This window comes from Ovis aries, chromosome 1 (assembly GCF_016772045.2).
Source record: "Ovis aries strain OAR_USU_Benz2616 breed Rambouillet chromosome 1, ARS-UI_Ramb_v3.0, whole genome shotgun sequence".
Taxonomy (NCBI): Eukaryota; Metazoa; Chordata; class Mammalia; order Artiodactyla; family Bovidae; genus Ovis; species Ovis aries.
In genome coordinates, this window is record NC_056054.1 from 19780642 (window position 1) to 19794627 (window position 13986).

At 40.4% G+C, this 13986-nt stretch overlaps 1 protein-coding gene across 1 annotated transcript in view; it reads right to left on the reverse strand.

The window, feature by feature from the left end:
- The window catches only part of ZSWIM5 (zinc finger SWIM-type containing 5), a 169525-nt gene that overhangs the window by 112516 nt on the left and 43023 nt on the right, over positions 1–13986 (reverse strand). The window lies entirely within an intron of this gene.

A 13986-nucleotide genomic window follows, 5' to 3' on the forward strand; every position in this document is an offset into this window, starting at 1 on the left:
AATGGGTACCGGGTATTCTCCTAGGGTGATGAAAAAGTAAAGTGCTATAATTCTCCAAGCCAGGCTTCAGCAACTTCCAGATGTTCAAGCTGGTTTTAGAAAAGGCAGAGGAACCAGAGATCAAATTGCCAACATCCCCTGGATCATGGAAAAAGCAAGAGAGTTCCAGAAAAACATCTATTTCTCCTTTATTGACTATGCCAAAGCCTTTGACTGTGTGGATCACAATAAACTGTGGAAAATTCTGAAAGAGATGGAAATACCAGACCACCTGACCTGCCTCTTGAGAAATCTGTATGCAGGTCAGGAAGCAACAGTTAGAACTGGACATAGAACCCTGTATGCAAGACAGGAAAAAAGACACAGATGTGTATAACGGACTTTTGGACTCAGAGGGAGAGGGAGAAGGTGGGATGATTTGGGAGAATGGCATTCTAACATGTACACTATCATGTAAGAATTGAATCGCTAGTCTATGTCTGACGCAGGGTGCAGCATGCTTGGGGCTGGTGCATGGGGATAACCCAGAGAGATGTTGTGGGGAGGGAGGTGGGAGGGGGTTCATGTTTGGGAATGCATGTAAGAATTATAATTTAAAAAAAAAAAAAGAACTGGACATAGAACAACAGACTGGTTCCAAATAGGAAAAGGAGTATGTCAAGGCTGAATATTGTCACCCTGCTTATTTAACTTTTATGCAGAGTACATCATGAGAAACACTGGGCTGGAATAAGCACAAGCTGGAATGAAGATTGCCGGGAGAAATATCAATAACCTCAGATATGCAGATGACACCACCCTTATGGCAGAAAGCGAAGAGGAAATAAAAAGCCTCTTAATGAAAGTAAAAGAGGGGAGTGAAAAAGTTGGCTTAAAGCTCAACGTTCAGAAAACTAAGATCATGGCATCTGGTCCCATCACTTCATGGGAAATAGATGGGGAAACAGTGGAAACAGTGGCTGACTTTATTTTTCTGGGCTCGAAAATCACTGCAGATGGTGATTGCAGCCATGAAATTAAAAGATGCTTCCTCCTTAGAAGGAAAGTTATGACCAACCTAGACAGCATATTAAAAAGCAGAGACATTACTCTGTCAACAAAGGTCCATCTAGTCAAGGCTATGGTTTTTCCAGTGGTCATGTATGGATGTGAGAGTTGAACTATAAAGAAAGCTGAGCGCTGAAGAATTGATCCTTTTGAAGTGTGGTGTTGGAGAAGACTCTTGAGAGTCCCCTGGGTTGCAAGGAGATCCAACCAGTCCATCCTAAAGGAGATCAGTCCTGTGTGTTCATTGGTAGGACTGATTTGAAGCTGAAACCCCAATACTTTGGCCACCTGATGTGAAGAGCTGACTCATTTGAAAAGACCCTGATGCTGGAAAAGATTGAGGACAGGAGGAGAAGGGGATGACAGGATGAGATGGTTGGATGGCATCACCAACTCAATGGACATGGGTTTGGGTGGACTCTGGGAGTTGGTGATGGACAGGGAGGCCTGGCGTGCTGCAGTTCATGGGGTCACAAAGAGTTGACACAACTGAGCAACTGAACTGCACTGAATAGTATCCATACACTGTGGATGCATGAAATTCCACTCAACTGCACACTTGAAAATGGTTACTTATATTGTGTGAATTTCATGCCAATTTTTTAAAAGGGAAAGCATCTATGTTTTTAAAAATTAGGACTTAAAATATTATATAAACATATGTTATACGTTATGTGAGGAAAAGGAAGAGAAAAAGCAGAAAGTAAAATAAGATCATTAACTACTGTAATAACTGTGAGATTCAAAGGATAGCATTTCAACTGAAAAGCCACAAAGTAAAAGGTTAAGTTAAAAAAAAGATGACTGTGGTCATGGTAAAAGGTATTAACATAAAAATAACCACAAGAACAAATAACAAAAAACAGTCTTTTCCACATACCAAATGAAATCTTGAAAGAATAAAATATACATGGGAACAAGCTCTTAGGAAATACAATACAGCAGTAATTAAAAAAGAAAATAATCATACAACAGTATAGAGATGAAACATTTTAGTTACATCAATAAATGGAAATAGGCTTAATTCATTTATTGAAAGAGGAAGATTTTCAATTGGCTTTTAATAAAATCTAAATCTATGCTATGTACAAGAGAGACATCTAAAACACAGAGAATTAGAAATACTGAAAATAAAAGAATAAGCAAAGACAAAACAGGCAAATAGAAAAAAATTTTTAAAAAGCAATCCTGATCTCAGACAAAGTAGAATTAGGTGAAAATGATTAAATGAAACAATGAAGGATATTTTATGGTGATAAAAGCCAAAATTAAAAAGAAGACATAACAGGTGTCTATATCTACCCAGCAAAAAAGACAAAAACCCCCTGTATAAAGCAGAAATACAAGGAGATAAAAATAAGAAATTGATAGAAACCACTACAAGTAGAAAGCTTTAACAGCGCTCTTAGTAAAAGATAGGTGAATTGAACGAAAAACAAGAATGGATATAGAAAAATCTAATAACACAGTCAATACAATCTTATGGAAGTATCAATATAAATAAAACACCACACTCTAATAATAGAGAATATATCTTCTTTTCAAGTGCTCATAACATGTTCACAAAACATGATCAGAACAGCAGCAAATCCCATAAAGTACAGAGCAATATTAAAACAACATGCTCTGATAAAGCAAGAAACAAAAGTCCCTCTGACCTAAAAATGAAAAAGTCTTCTGTTAAAAAACTCGTGGGTAAAAGAGGAAATAAAAACAGAAATTAGAAGATTTCTGAAAAAACAGCAAAACACTACGATAGGATCCATTTAAACCACTGTTCAAATTCATAACATTAAACACTTATATCAATAACAATAAAGAAAATTAGATTATCATATTAAAAAGCTAGAAAAAGAACAAATAACAAACAGAAAGAATACACATCAAGTAAACAATAAAAATGAAAGAAAAACTGGTAAACTAGAGAACAGAAATTAGTTATTGAAATTAATATATTAAAATCCCAGCTCCTTCGGGGACAAAACCAACAAATTGGACAAGATAAGAGAAAACTCCACTTACAAGAGCAAAAAAAAAAAAAAGAGGCAAATATTCAGAATAAACTTCAGACATGCATGAAGAAATCCATAAAACACTATGGAAAGAATAAAAGTGCTTGTTCAAAGATATACCTCATTCTTAGGATATCTCAAAATCACCAAGATTTTCAGTTCAGTTCAGTTGTCGCTCAGTCGTGTCTGATTCTTTGCGACCCCATGAATCGCAGCACACCAGGCCTCCCTGTCCATCACCAACTCCCGGAGTTCACTCAGACTCACGTCCATTGAGTCAGTGATGCCATCCAGCCATCTCATCCTCTGTCATCCCCTTCTCCTCCTGCCCCCAATCCCTCCCAGCATCAGAGTCTTTTCCAATGAGTCAACTCTTCACATGAGGTGACCAAAGTACTGGAGCTTCAGCTTTAGCATCATTCCTTCCAAAGAAATCCCAGGGTTGATCTCCTTCAGAATGGACTGGTTGGATCTCCTTGCAGTCCAAGGGACTCTCAAGAGGCTTCTCCAACACCACACTTCAAAAGCATCAATTCTTCGGTGCTCAGCCTTCTTCACAGTCCAACTCTCACATTTATACATGACCACAGGAAAAACCATAGCCTTGACTAGACGGACCTTAGTCGGCAAGGTAATGTCTCTGCTTTTGAATATGCTATCTAGGTTGGTCATAACTTTTCTTCCAAGGTGTAAGTCTCTTTTAATTTCATGGCTGCAGTCACCATCTGCAGTGATTTTGGAGCCCCCCAAAATAAAGTCTGACACTGTTTCCACTGTTTCCCCATCTATTTAGTGTTCCCTAAATAACATAATTTAATGCAACCCAAATAAAAGTACCAAGCTGTTTTTCTCAAGCTAGACAAGTTGATATTAAAGTTCATATGGGAAAATAGACACAAAAGAATAGCTAAGAAAATACTGAAAATAGAAAGCTTATGAGGAGAAATTACTACCAGACATAAAACTTGCAGTCTTCAAAAGTAAAGCAGTATAATACCAGCACATGAGTACACAGAAAGACCAATGGAATAAAACAGCAAGTAAAGAAACTGACTCAATTTGGAAGTACATGATAAAGGTGATATTCCAAATCGCAAGGACAAAGATGGACTTTTTAATAAATGGTGTTGGGATGACTGAAAAAAAAAAAAGATAAAATTAGATTTCTCTTCATGCCATATACAAGAATAGACTTCAAATAGATCAAGGATCTAAATGTAAAAGAATGAAACCATACAAGTACTAGAAGAAAACGTAAGTGGGTTTCTCTACAACTCAGATGTAAGGGAGAAGCCATAACTCAAAACTCATATTAATAAAAGAAAATATTGTTAGATTTGACTACATAAAAATGAAAAACAATTTGCTTGGCCTCAAATACCATAAAATCAAAAGACAAATGACACATAAAAATCAATTTAACTTTCTCTATTCTTCATTTTTCTCCTAAGTGCCTAGTACATGCAGCTGCTGCTAAATCGCTTCAGTCGTGTCCGACTCTATGTGACACCAGAGATGGCAGCCCACCAGGCTCCCACATCCCTGGGATTCTCCAGGCAAGAACACTAGAGTGGGTTGCCATTTCCTCCTCCAAAGCATGAAAGTGAAAAGTGAAAGTGAAGTCACTCAGTCATGTCTGACTCTTCGTGACCCCATGGACTGCAGCCCACCATGCTCCTTTATCCATGGGATTTTCCAGGCAAGAGTACTGGAGTGGGGTGCCATCGCCTTCTCCGGCCTAGTACATCAGTTCAGATGTACACTCAGACTCATGTCCACTGAGTCAGTGATGCCATCCAGCCATCTCATCCTCTGTCATCCCCTTCTCCTCCTGCCCCCAATCCCTCCCAGCATCAGAGTCTTTTCCAATGAGTCAACTCTTCACGTGAGGTGGCCAAAGTACTGGAGTTTCAGGTTTAGCATCATTCCTTCCAAAGAAATCCCAGGGTTGATCTCCTTCACAATGGACTGGTTGGATCTCCTTGCAGTCCAAGGGACTCTCAAGAGTCTTCTCCAACACCATAGTTCAAACGCATCAATTCTTCGGTGCTCAGCCTTCTTCACAGTCCAACTCTCACATCCATACATGACCACAGGAAAACCATAGCCTTGACTAGATGGACCTTAGTCGGCAAAGTAATGTCTCTGCTTTTGAATATACTGTCTAGGTTGGTCATAACTTTTCTTCCAAGGAGTAAGCGTCTTTTAATTTCATGGCTGCACTCACCATCTGCAGTGATTTTGGAGCCCCAAAATATAAAGTCTGACACTGTTTCCACTGTTTCCCCATCTATTTCCCATGAAGTGATGGGACTGGATGCCATGATCTTTGTTTTCTGAATGTTGAGCTTTAGGCCAACTTTTTCACTCTCCTCTTATAGTAAGCACTTAATAATGATAAATGAAATTATCATTATCACCCAGCTTAGATTCCTTAGTCCATTATTTTAATCACTCTTTGGATATTTGTCAATATCCCAAAACCTGTTACTCAACTATCTTTATTTGATAACTACCTGGCAAAACCTTAATCCTAGAACTATTCGTCATCTCCATACATGATTGACAGACACTGAGGCACAATTATGCTGACTGGTATAATTGAAAATGTGGGTTCACCAAATCTATTTGTGCTCACAACACTGTTAGGTATTCTTTCTTATTTAAATTTATTTATTTATTTATGGTTGCACTGGGTCTTCTCTAGTGCACGGCCTTTCTCTAGTTGCGGAAAGGCCAACATTTTAGAGACTGAATTCGACATCTTTCCCACCCGACACTGCCCCCAACCATCCAAATACTTCCCCTCCCTTCTCCAGCCCCCTTACAATGGCACTATGATAAGGTCAGAAACCTGGCAGTCATCCTTGTCTCCAACTGTTGCCCTACCAGCAACAATCCCAACAGCTAATCAATCATCAAATCATGCTCACTACTTGTAGCATGTGTAGAATCCAACCAGTTTTTCACGAGTTCCTTGAGCCTAGATAAATATTATTTTCTAGCAACTTATAGTTTTTCAAAACCCACCTTCCTGCCTCTACTCTTACCTTAATTCTTTCTGCAAACTGAAGTCAGCTTTCTAATTGGCTTAAGACTCTTACAAGGCCATCTTTGACCTGACCTTAGCCAAACTCTTCAACTTCAGTAAATTTCTTTCTGTCTCAAAAACATCACTCTCTCATCTCTGGGACTTTGCAAACACTATTTTCTCTTTACTGAGATACTTTCATTATACCTCTTAATCTGATTAACTCTTATAGAAACTTTAGGTCTCAAACACAACATCACTTACTCTAGGCTCTATCTTATTTCCCAGAAGAGTTAAGAGCCTGCTGTCATTTGTTTCCTACCCTATACTGCCCTTGGCCCCAAGGAATTTACAATGTGATATAAACAAACACATAAAAGAAAGGAGTCTTTTTTTTTTTTCCTACATGGGAATCAGAGAGAAGGTGACATCTGAATAGTTTTAAAGAATGAAGAGAGGTCTAGCTGAATGATAAGGATACTATTCCTCCTCTTCCCTTGAAAATACAAACACAGGGAGGGAAAGATGTGAGAGGGTTCTGTCCAAACAAATATATGAACATGTACACATGCAAGGCATGAGGAAGGTTTGAAGGAGTGAGGTCAGAGACAAGTAATTTTGTATTATAGTGGCATCAAGTACAAGAGTGTAACAGACAGCATTCAGTATTTCTCAAAGGTGGGCTGGAGACCATCTGCTTCAGAATCACCAGGCATCAGATTTAATCAGTCAGGACCTCTGGAATTGGGGGCCCAGTAATACACAATTGTGGGTAATAACCCAAGAGATCTTATGTACATAAAAATTTAAGAATTATATGGAATAATTTTTTTAATAGCGAGAACTGATGGTTTTGAACTGTGGTGTTGGAGAAGACTCTTGCGAGTCCCTTGGACTGCAAGGAGGTCCAACCAGTCCATCCTAAAGGAGATCAATCCTGGGTGTTCACTGGAAGGACTGATGCTAAAGCTGAAACTCCAATACTTTGGCCACCTCATGTGAAGAGTTGACTCATTGGAAAAAACCCTGATGCTGGAAGGGATTGGGGGCAGGAGGAGAAGGGGACGACAGAGGATGACATGGCTGGATGGCATCACCGACTCGATAGACATGAGTTTGAGTGAACTGTGGGAGTTGGTGATGGACAGGGAGGCCTGGCGTGCTGCCATTCATGGGGTCGCAAAGAGTCGGACATGACTGAGTGACTGAATTGAACTTACAGTTACCAAGATTCCTCTGGGATTAGAAGTAGGAATCAGGGTTTGTTCATTTTAAATAGAAGGTGTATCTTTGAAGCTTTCAGACAATACAGTGGAAAGGGAAATGCTTGTATTCAGCTATTACATGGCAAAGGGTGTGTGCATGCATGCATGCGTATATGCTCAATTGTGTCCAACTCTTTGCAGACTGTAGCCTGCCAGGCTCTGCTATCTGTGTAATTTTTCAGGCAAGAATACTGAAGTGGGTTGCCATTTCCTCTTCCAGGGGATCTTCTCGACCTAGGGATTGAAGGTGTGTCTCTTGGATCTCCTGGATTGGCAGGCAGATTCTTTACCAACTGTGCTACCTTGGAAGCCTGGGAACGGGTGATATTCTGCTAAATATAGCATATAGGGACTTGGGTTGCCTTAAATTTAAATTAGAGAATAAGAGTCTGCATTTTCACTTTGAGTTTTATGAAGCAGATCACACCAGCTGTAATAACATATGTAAAGATTTAGTAGAGTCTGGCTCACTGCAATTAATCAATAAATATGGTTGTTATTATTTTAGAGAAAGAAGCAAAGGTCGTTATAACATTTACAGTCTGAATACTGGAGAGAATGATCACAACGGGGAGATTAGGAGAAATATCTGGGTTTGTGGGAAATAACTGGCTACACACACACACATTGAGTTTGGGGTGGAAGAGAGGCATCCAAACAGAGGCGCTATTTGCTTAAGATGCAATTTCCTATCATTTCTGCTGGTTGAAATTGTGTCCTTCCTCTACCTCATTTTACCTTCCACTTTTCTTTCTGCCCCTACACCCTTTCCAATTATTCTTCCCTTCTTTAGTTCCGTAGTACATTTATATTTCTGCTATTACTCTTACTACATCTTATTTACATCATAATTATTTTCTACATATAAGTCTTGTCGACTACATTGCGAGTTCCTTGAGAATAGGAAGAGATTAAAGTCAGGTAGGTGGTTTTTGTTTTTCCCAAAGGATATTACTGGTGGTTCAGTTCAGTTCAGTTGCTCAGTTGTGTTCGACTATTTGCGACCCCATGGACTGCAGGATGCCAGGCCTCCCTGTCCATCACCAACTCCCGGAGTTTACCAAAACTCATGTCCACTGAGTTGGAATGCCATCCAACCATCTCATCCTCTGTCGTCCCCTTCTCCTCCCACTTTCAATCCTTCCCAGCACCAGGGTCTTTTCAATGAGTCAGCTCTTCACATCAGTTGGCCAAAGTATTGGAGTTTCAGCTCAGCATCAGTCCGTCCAGTGAATATTCAGGACCAATTTCCTTTAGGATGGACTGGTTGGATCTCCTTGCTGTCCAAGGAACTCTCAAGAGTCTTCTCCAACACCACAGTTCAAAAGCACCAACTCTTTGGTGCTCAGCTTACATGACTGGAAAAACCATAGCGATAACCGGACAGACCTTTGTTGGCAAAGTAATGTATCTGCTTTTTAATATGCTGTCTAGGTTGGTCATAACTTATCTTCCAAGGAGCAAGCACCTTTTAGTTTCATGGCTGTGGTCACCATCTGCAGTGATTTTGGAGACCCCAAAAATAAAGTCTGTCACTGTTTCCCCATCTTTTGCCATGAAGTGATGGGATCAGATGCCATGATCTTAGTTTTCTGAATGTTGAGTTTTAAGCCAGCTTTTTCACTCTCCTCTTTCACTTTCATCAAGAGGTTCCTTAGTTCTTCTTCACTTTCTGCCACAAGTGTGGTGTCAGCTGCATATCTGAGGTTATTGATATTTCTCCTGGCAATCTTCATTCCAGCTTGTGTATAGCCCTGACTTACTCCTTTTCTGATCTGGAACCAGTCTGTTGTTCCATGTCCAGTTCTAACTGTTGCTTCTTGACCTGCATACAGATATTTCAGGAGGCAGGTCAGGTGGTCTGGTATTATCATCTCTTGAGGAATTTTCCACGGTTTGTTGTGATCCACACAGTCAAAGGCTTTGGCATAGTCAATAAAGCAGGAATAGATGTTTTTCTGGAACTCTCTTGCTTTTTCCATGATCCAACAGATGTTGGCAATTTGATCTCTGGTTCCTCTGCCTTTTCTAAATCCAGCTGGAATATCTGGAAGTTCTCGGTTCATGAACTATTGAAGCCTGGCTTGGAGAATTTTGAGCGTCACTTTTCTAGCGTGTGAGATAAGTGCAATTGTGCAGGAGTTTGAGCATTCTTTTGCATTGCCTTTCTTTGGAATTGGAATGAAAACTGACCTTTTCCAGTCCTGTGGCCACTGCTAAGTTTTCCAAATTTGCTGGCATATTGAGTGCAGCACTTTCACAGCATCATATTTTAGGATTTGAAATAGCTCACTTGGAATTCCATCACCTCCACTAGCTTTGTTCGTAGTGATGCTTTCTAAGGCCCACCTGACTTCGCATTCCAGGATGTCTGGCTCTAGGTGAGTGATCACGCCATTGTGGTTATCTGAGTCATGAAGATCTTTTTTGTATAGTTCTTCTGTGCACTCTTGCCACCTCTTCTTAATATCTTCTGCTTCTATTAGCTCCGTGCCATTTCTGTCCTTTATTGTGCCCAACTCTGCATGAAAATTTCTCTTGGTATCTCTAATTTTCTTGAAGAGATTGCTAGTCTTTCCCATTCTGTTGTTTCCCTCTATTTCTTTGCATTGATCATTGAGGAAGGCTTTCTTATCTCTTCTTGCTATTCTTTGGAACTCTGCATTCAAATGGGTATATCTTTCCTTTTCTTCTTTGCCTTTTTCTTCTCTTCTTTTCATAGCTATTTGTAAGGCCTCCTCAGACAACAATTTTGCCTTTTGCATTTTTACTGGTGGTTAGTATTTTACAAATCTGTCAGTAGCAGAACTTCCCTGGTGATCCAGGGGCTAAGATTCCTAGCTCCCAATGTAGGGGGCCAAGGTTTGATCCCTGGCCAGGAACTAGATCCCACATGCTGCAACTAATGGTTCAAATGCTGCACCTAATGATCCCTCATGCCACAACTAAGACCCGGTGCCACCAAATAAATAAATAAATATTTTTTTAAATCTATTAGGAGCAATCAAGGAAAACATCCAGCACTCTATGTACTCTAGATAAAACACCTAAACTTCCCCATCACTATTCGCAGGATAAACAGAAAGAACCAAGGATTGTGCATGATCCTAGCAAGACTCCTGATCCTCCTATTGCTCAACACTCACAGCTTCAACTAATTGCCTTGAGACCTTCAGGACTAATCGCACAATGCCCTTTATGCCCCACCACTTCAAGAAGTCCAGAGCTCCTAGGTCATTCCTCAATGCCCAGATACTAATCCCTGTCTCTATGGGCAATAAGACAATTCTCCATATGCCTCAGCACCACTTATTCCCCTTCCCTGCTTTATTTTTCTGCACAGCACTTGCCACCACCTTCTATTTAACTGTCTGTATTCTGACTCTTAAATGTAAGCTCCATGTGTACAGAGATTTTTTTTTGTCTGTTTTGTTCATTGCTGTAACTCCAGAACCTAGAATAGTCCCTGGTTACTGGTAGAGCTCAATGAATATGTGCAGAATAAATGGATACATATTTGTTAATTGAGTCAACAAATATTTGAGCACCTATAATACATCCCTAGGATACATTAGTGAACAAGAAAGGCATGGTCCCAATCCTGAGGCAGCTTACAGTTTGGGGGAAAGATGACATTAAACAATACTATATAATTATTCATAATTATGAGAAGTGCTCTGAAGGACAGGATATGTAAAAGGGAGAACTAATCTAGTGGGATATGAATGAGGATTCCAAGCTAGAACCTGAAGAAATATATTTAAGCAAAGACTAAAGAAAAGGTAGGAATTGGGTGAGCAAATTTGGAGGAGGAAATGGCAACCCACTCCAATATTCTTGCCTGGAGAACCCCATGGACAGAGGAGCCTGGTGGTGGGCTACAGTCCATAGGGTCGCACAGAGTTGGACACGACTGAGCACAACACTACCACCAGGTGAGCATATTAGAGCAAATGAAGATTCTAGATAAAAAGACTGTGCCAAGACCCTAAAGAGAGTAGTGGCTCAGAGGTTAAAGCATCTGCCTGCAATGCAGGAGACCTGGGTTAGATCCCTGGGTTGGGAAGATTCCCTGGAGAAGGAACTGGCAACCCACTCCAGTATTCTTGTCTGGAGAATCCCATGGACAGAGGAGCCTGGTGCGCTGCAGTCCACGGGGTCACAAAGAGTCGGACACGACTGAATGACTTCACAAGACCCTAAAACAGAACATAGCTGCTTGTTTAACAGCTTTGTTAAGAAAAAATTATATGCAACAAATTACACCTATTTAAAGTGTACAATAGGTTATGTTTTGATGTATTAAGTTTGACATAAGTTTTGACAAACATACATGAAACCATCATCACAATTAAGATAATGAACATATCCATCTCTACCCTGGCACATAATAATCTGTATTTACTTAAATTTACTGGTAACTAACCATGCGTCAGGCCCTGAATAAACATCAGTATATGATCCCAGCCCTTTGGTATTTAAAGATCAATATGTATCCAGCTCAGGGAAGCGAAAGAAAGCCAGTGTAACAATGTCTGGAAAAGTAGGCAGAGCCATACTGTAAAGAATATGGACCTTATATGCGACTAACCATCATCAGTTCAATTCAGTCGCTCAGTCGTGTCCAACTCTTTGCGACCCATGAATCACAGCATGCCAGGCCTCCCTGCCCATCACCAACTCCCGGAGTTCACTCAGACTCACGTCCATTGAGTCGGTGATGCCATCCAGCCATCTCATCCTCTGTCGTCCCCTTCTTCTCTTGCTCCCAATCCCTCCCAGCATCAGAGTCTTTTCCAGTGAGTCAACTCTTCGCATGAGGTGGCCAAAGTACTGGAGCTTCAGCTTCAGCATTATTCCCTCCAAAGAACACCCAGGGCTGACCTCCTTCAAAATGGACTGGTTGGACCTCCTTGCAGTCCAAGGGACTCTCAAGAGTCTTCTTCAACACCACAGTTCTAAACCATCAATTCTTCATCGCTCAGCTTTCTTCACAGTCCAACTCTCACATCCATATATGACCAATGGAAAAACCATAGCCTTGACTAGACGGACCTTTGTTGGCAAAGTAATGTCTCTGCTTTTCAATATGCTGTCTAGGTTGGTCATAACTTTTCTTCCAAGGAGTAACCATCATAATACATAGTTATTTAAGCTTCTTAACACTCTGCATTTAAGGCGATATTTATAAATGAAAAATTTCAATGAAATTAGTTTTTTAAGTATCTTTCAGACATTACAGTTTGTATCTATTTAGTATGTCTAACTTTTAAAAAATGTGTGCATCTGTCATTTTAAAATTTCAGGATGATAGAATAATACTTAATATTATATGTTTTCACTTATATATATATATTTTTAAAGACATTATAGATAGGTGGTGATGACCTTGGCGTTTCAGGTGGCACAGTGGTCAAGAATTCGACTGCCGATGCAGAAGATACAGGTTCAATCCCTGGGTCAGGAAAATCCCCTGGAGCAGGAAATGGCAACCCACTTCAATATTCTTACCTGGAAAATCCCATGGACAGAGGAGCCTGGTGGGCTACAATTCATGGGGTCACAAAGAGTTGGACCTGACTGAGCATGCACACACATACTTAAAAGGCCTCACAGACCGTGTTTTGTTTTTTATAAAAAGAATAATGGGAGCAAGCAAGGCAAGGACTCAAACCATGCTAGACTTGAATGGGAAGCCATAAGAAGGTGTTAAGCAGGGCAGTGACCCGGTCACAACTGTTTTTTCAGAAAGATCATGCTGGGCTTTCCTGGAGGCTCAGTGGTAAAGAATCTTCCTGCCAATACAGAGGACATGGGTTCCATCCCTGGTCTGTGAAAAGCCCATATGCCATGGGGCAACTAAGCCTATGTGCTAGAACTACTGAACCTGTGCTCTAGAGATTGGGAGCCGGAACTACTGAAGCTTGTGTGCCCTAGAGCCTGTGCTTTGCAACAAGAGAAGCCACCGCAATAAGAAACCAGCACACCACAACTAGAGAGTAGCCCCTGCTCTCAGCAACTAGAGCAAAAAGCCCATGGAGCAACAAAAACCCAGCACAGCCCAAAATAAATAAATAATTTAGAAAAGAAAGATCATGCTGAGAGATATGTGAAGAATAGGGAAATGAAAGTAAAGAGTAGCTTCTGGAGGAACCAGTTAAGTGAGTGTAATAATAGTCCTGGCAAGAGATGATGATAGTTTGACCAAGGGTAGTGGCAGCAGAAAGGATAAGTTTTAGACTGAATCAAGAGAGTTAGGAAGCAGGACCATCAGGACAGAGTGGTGGATTAGATATGATGGGTAAGGAAAATGGAGGAGTCAAAGGTGAGTCTCAGTTTTCTGACTAAACAATTAGTTGGATTGGATGTGATGTCATTAGCAAGACAGCAGATTCCAGAGGAAGAAGATTTTGATAGAAACAGTGAATTCAGTCTTGGACATAGTGAGTCTGATGATCTAAAGAGATACGTAAGTGGACACACCCAGAAGGCAGTTAATTATACCAAGATTTGATGGAACAGATACAGACTGCAAAGGTGATGAGAAACCTTATTAGGCAAAGAAAAGAAATAAAAGGCATTCAAACGGATGGAAGAAGTAAAACTACTAACTCTATTCACAGACGGAATG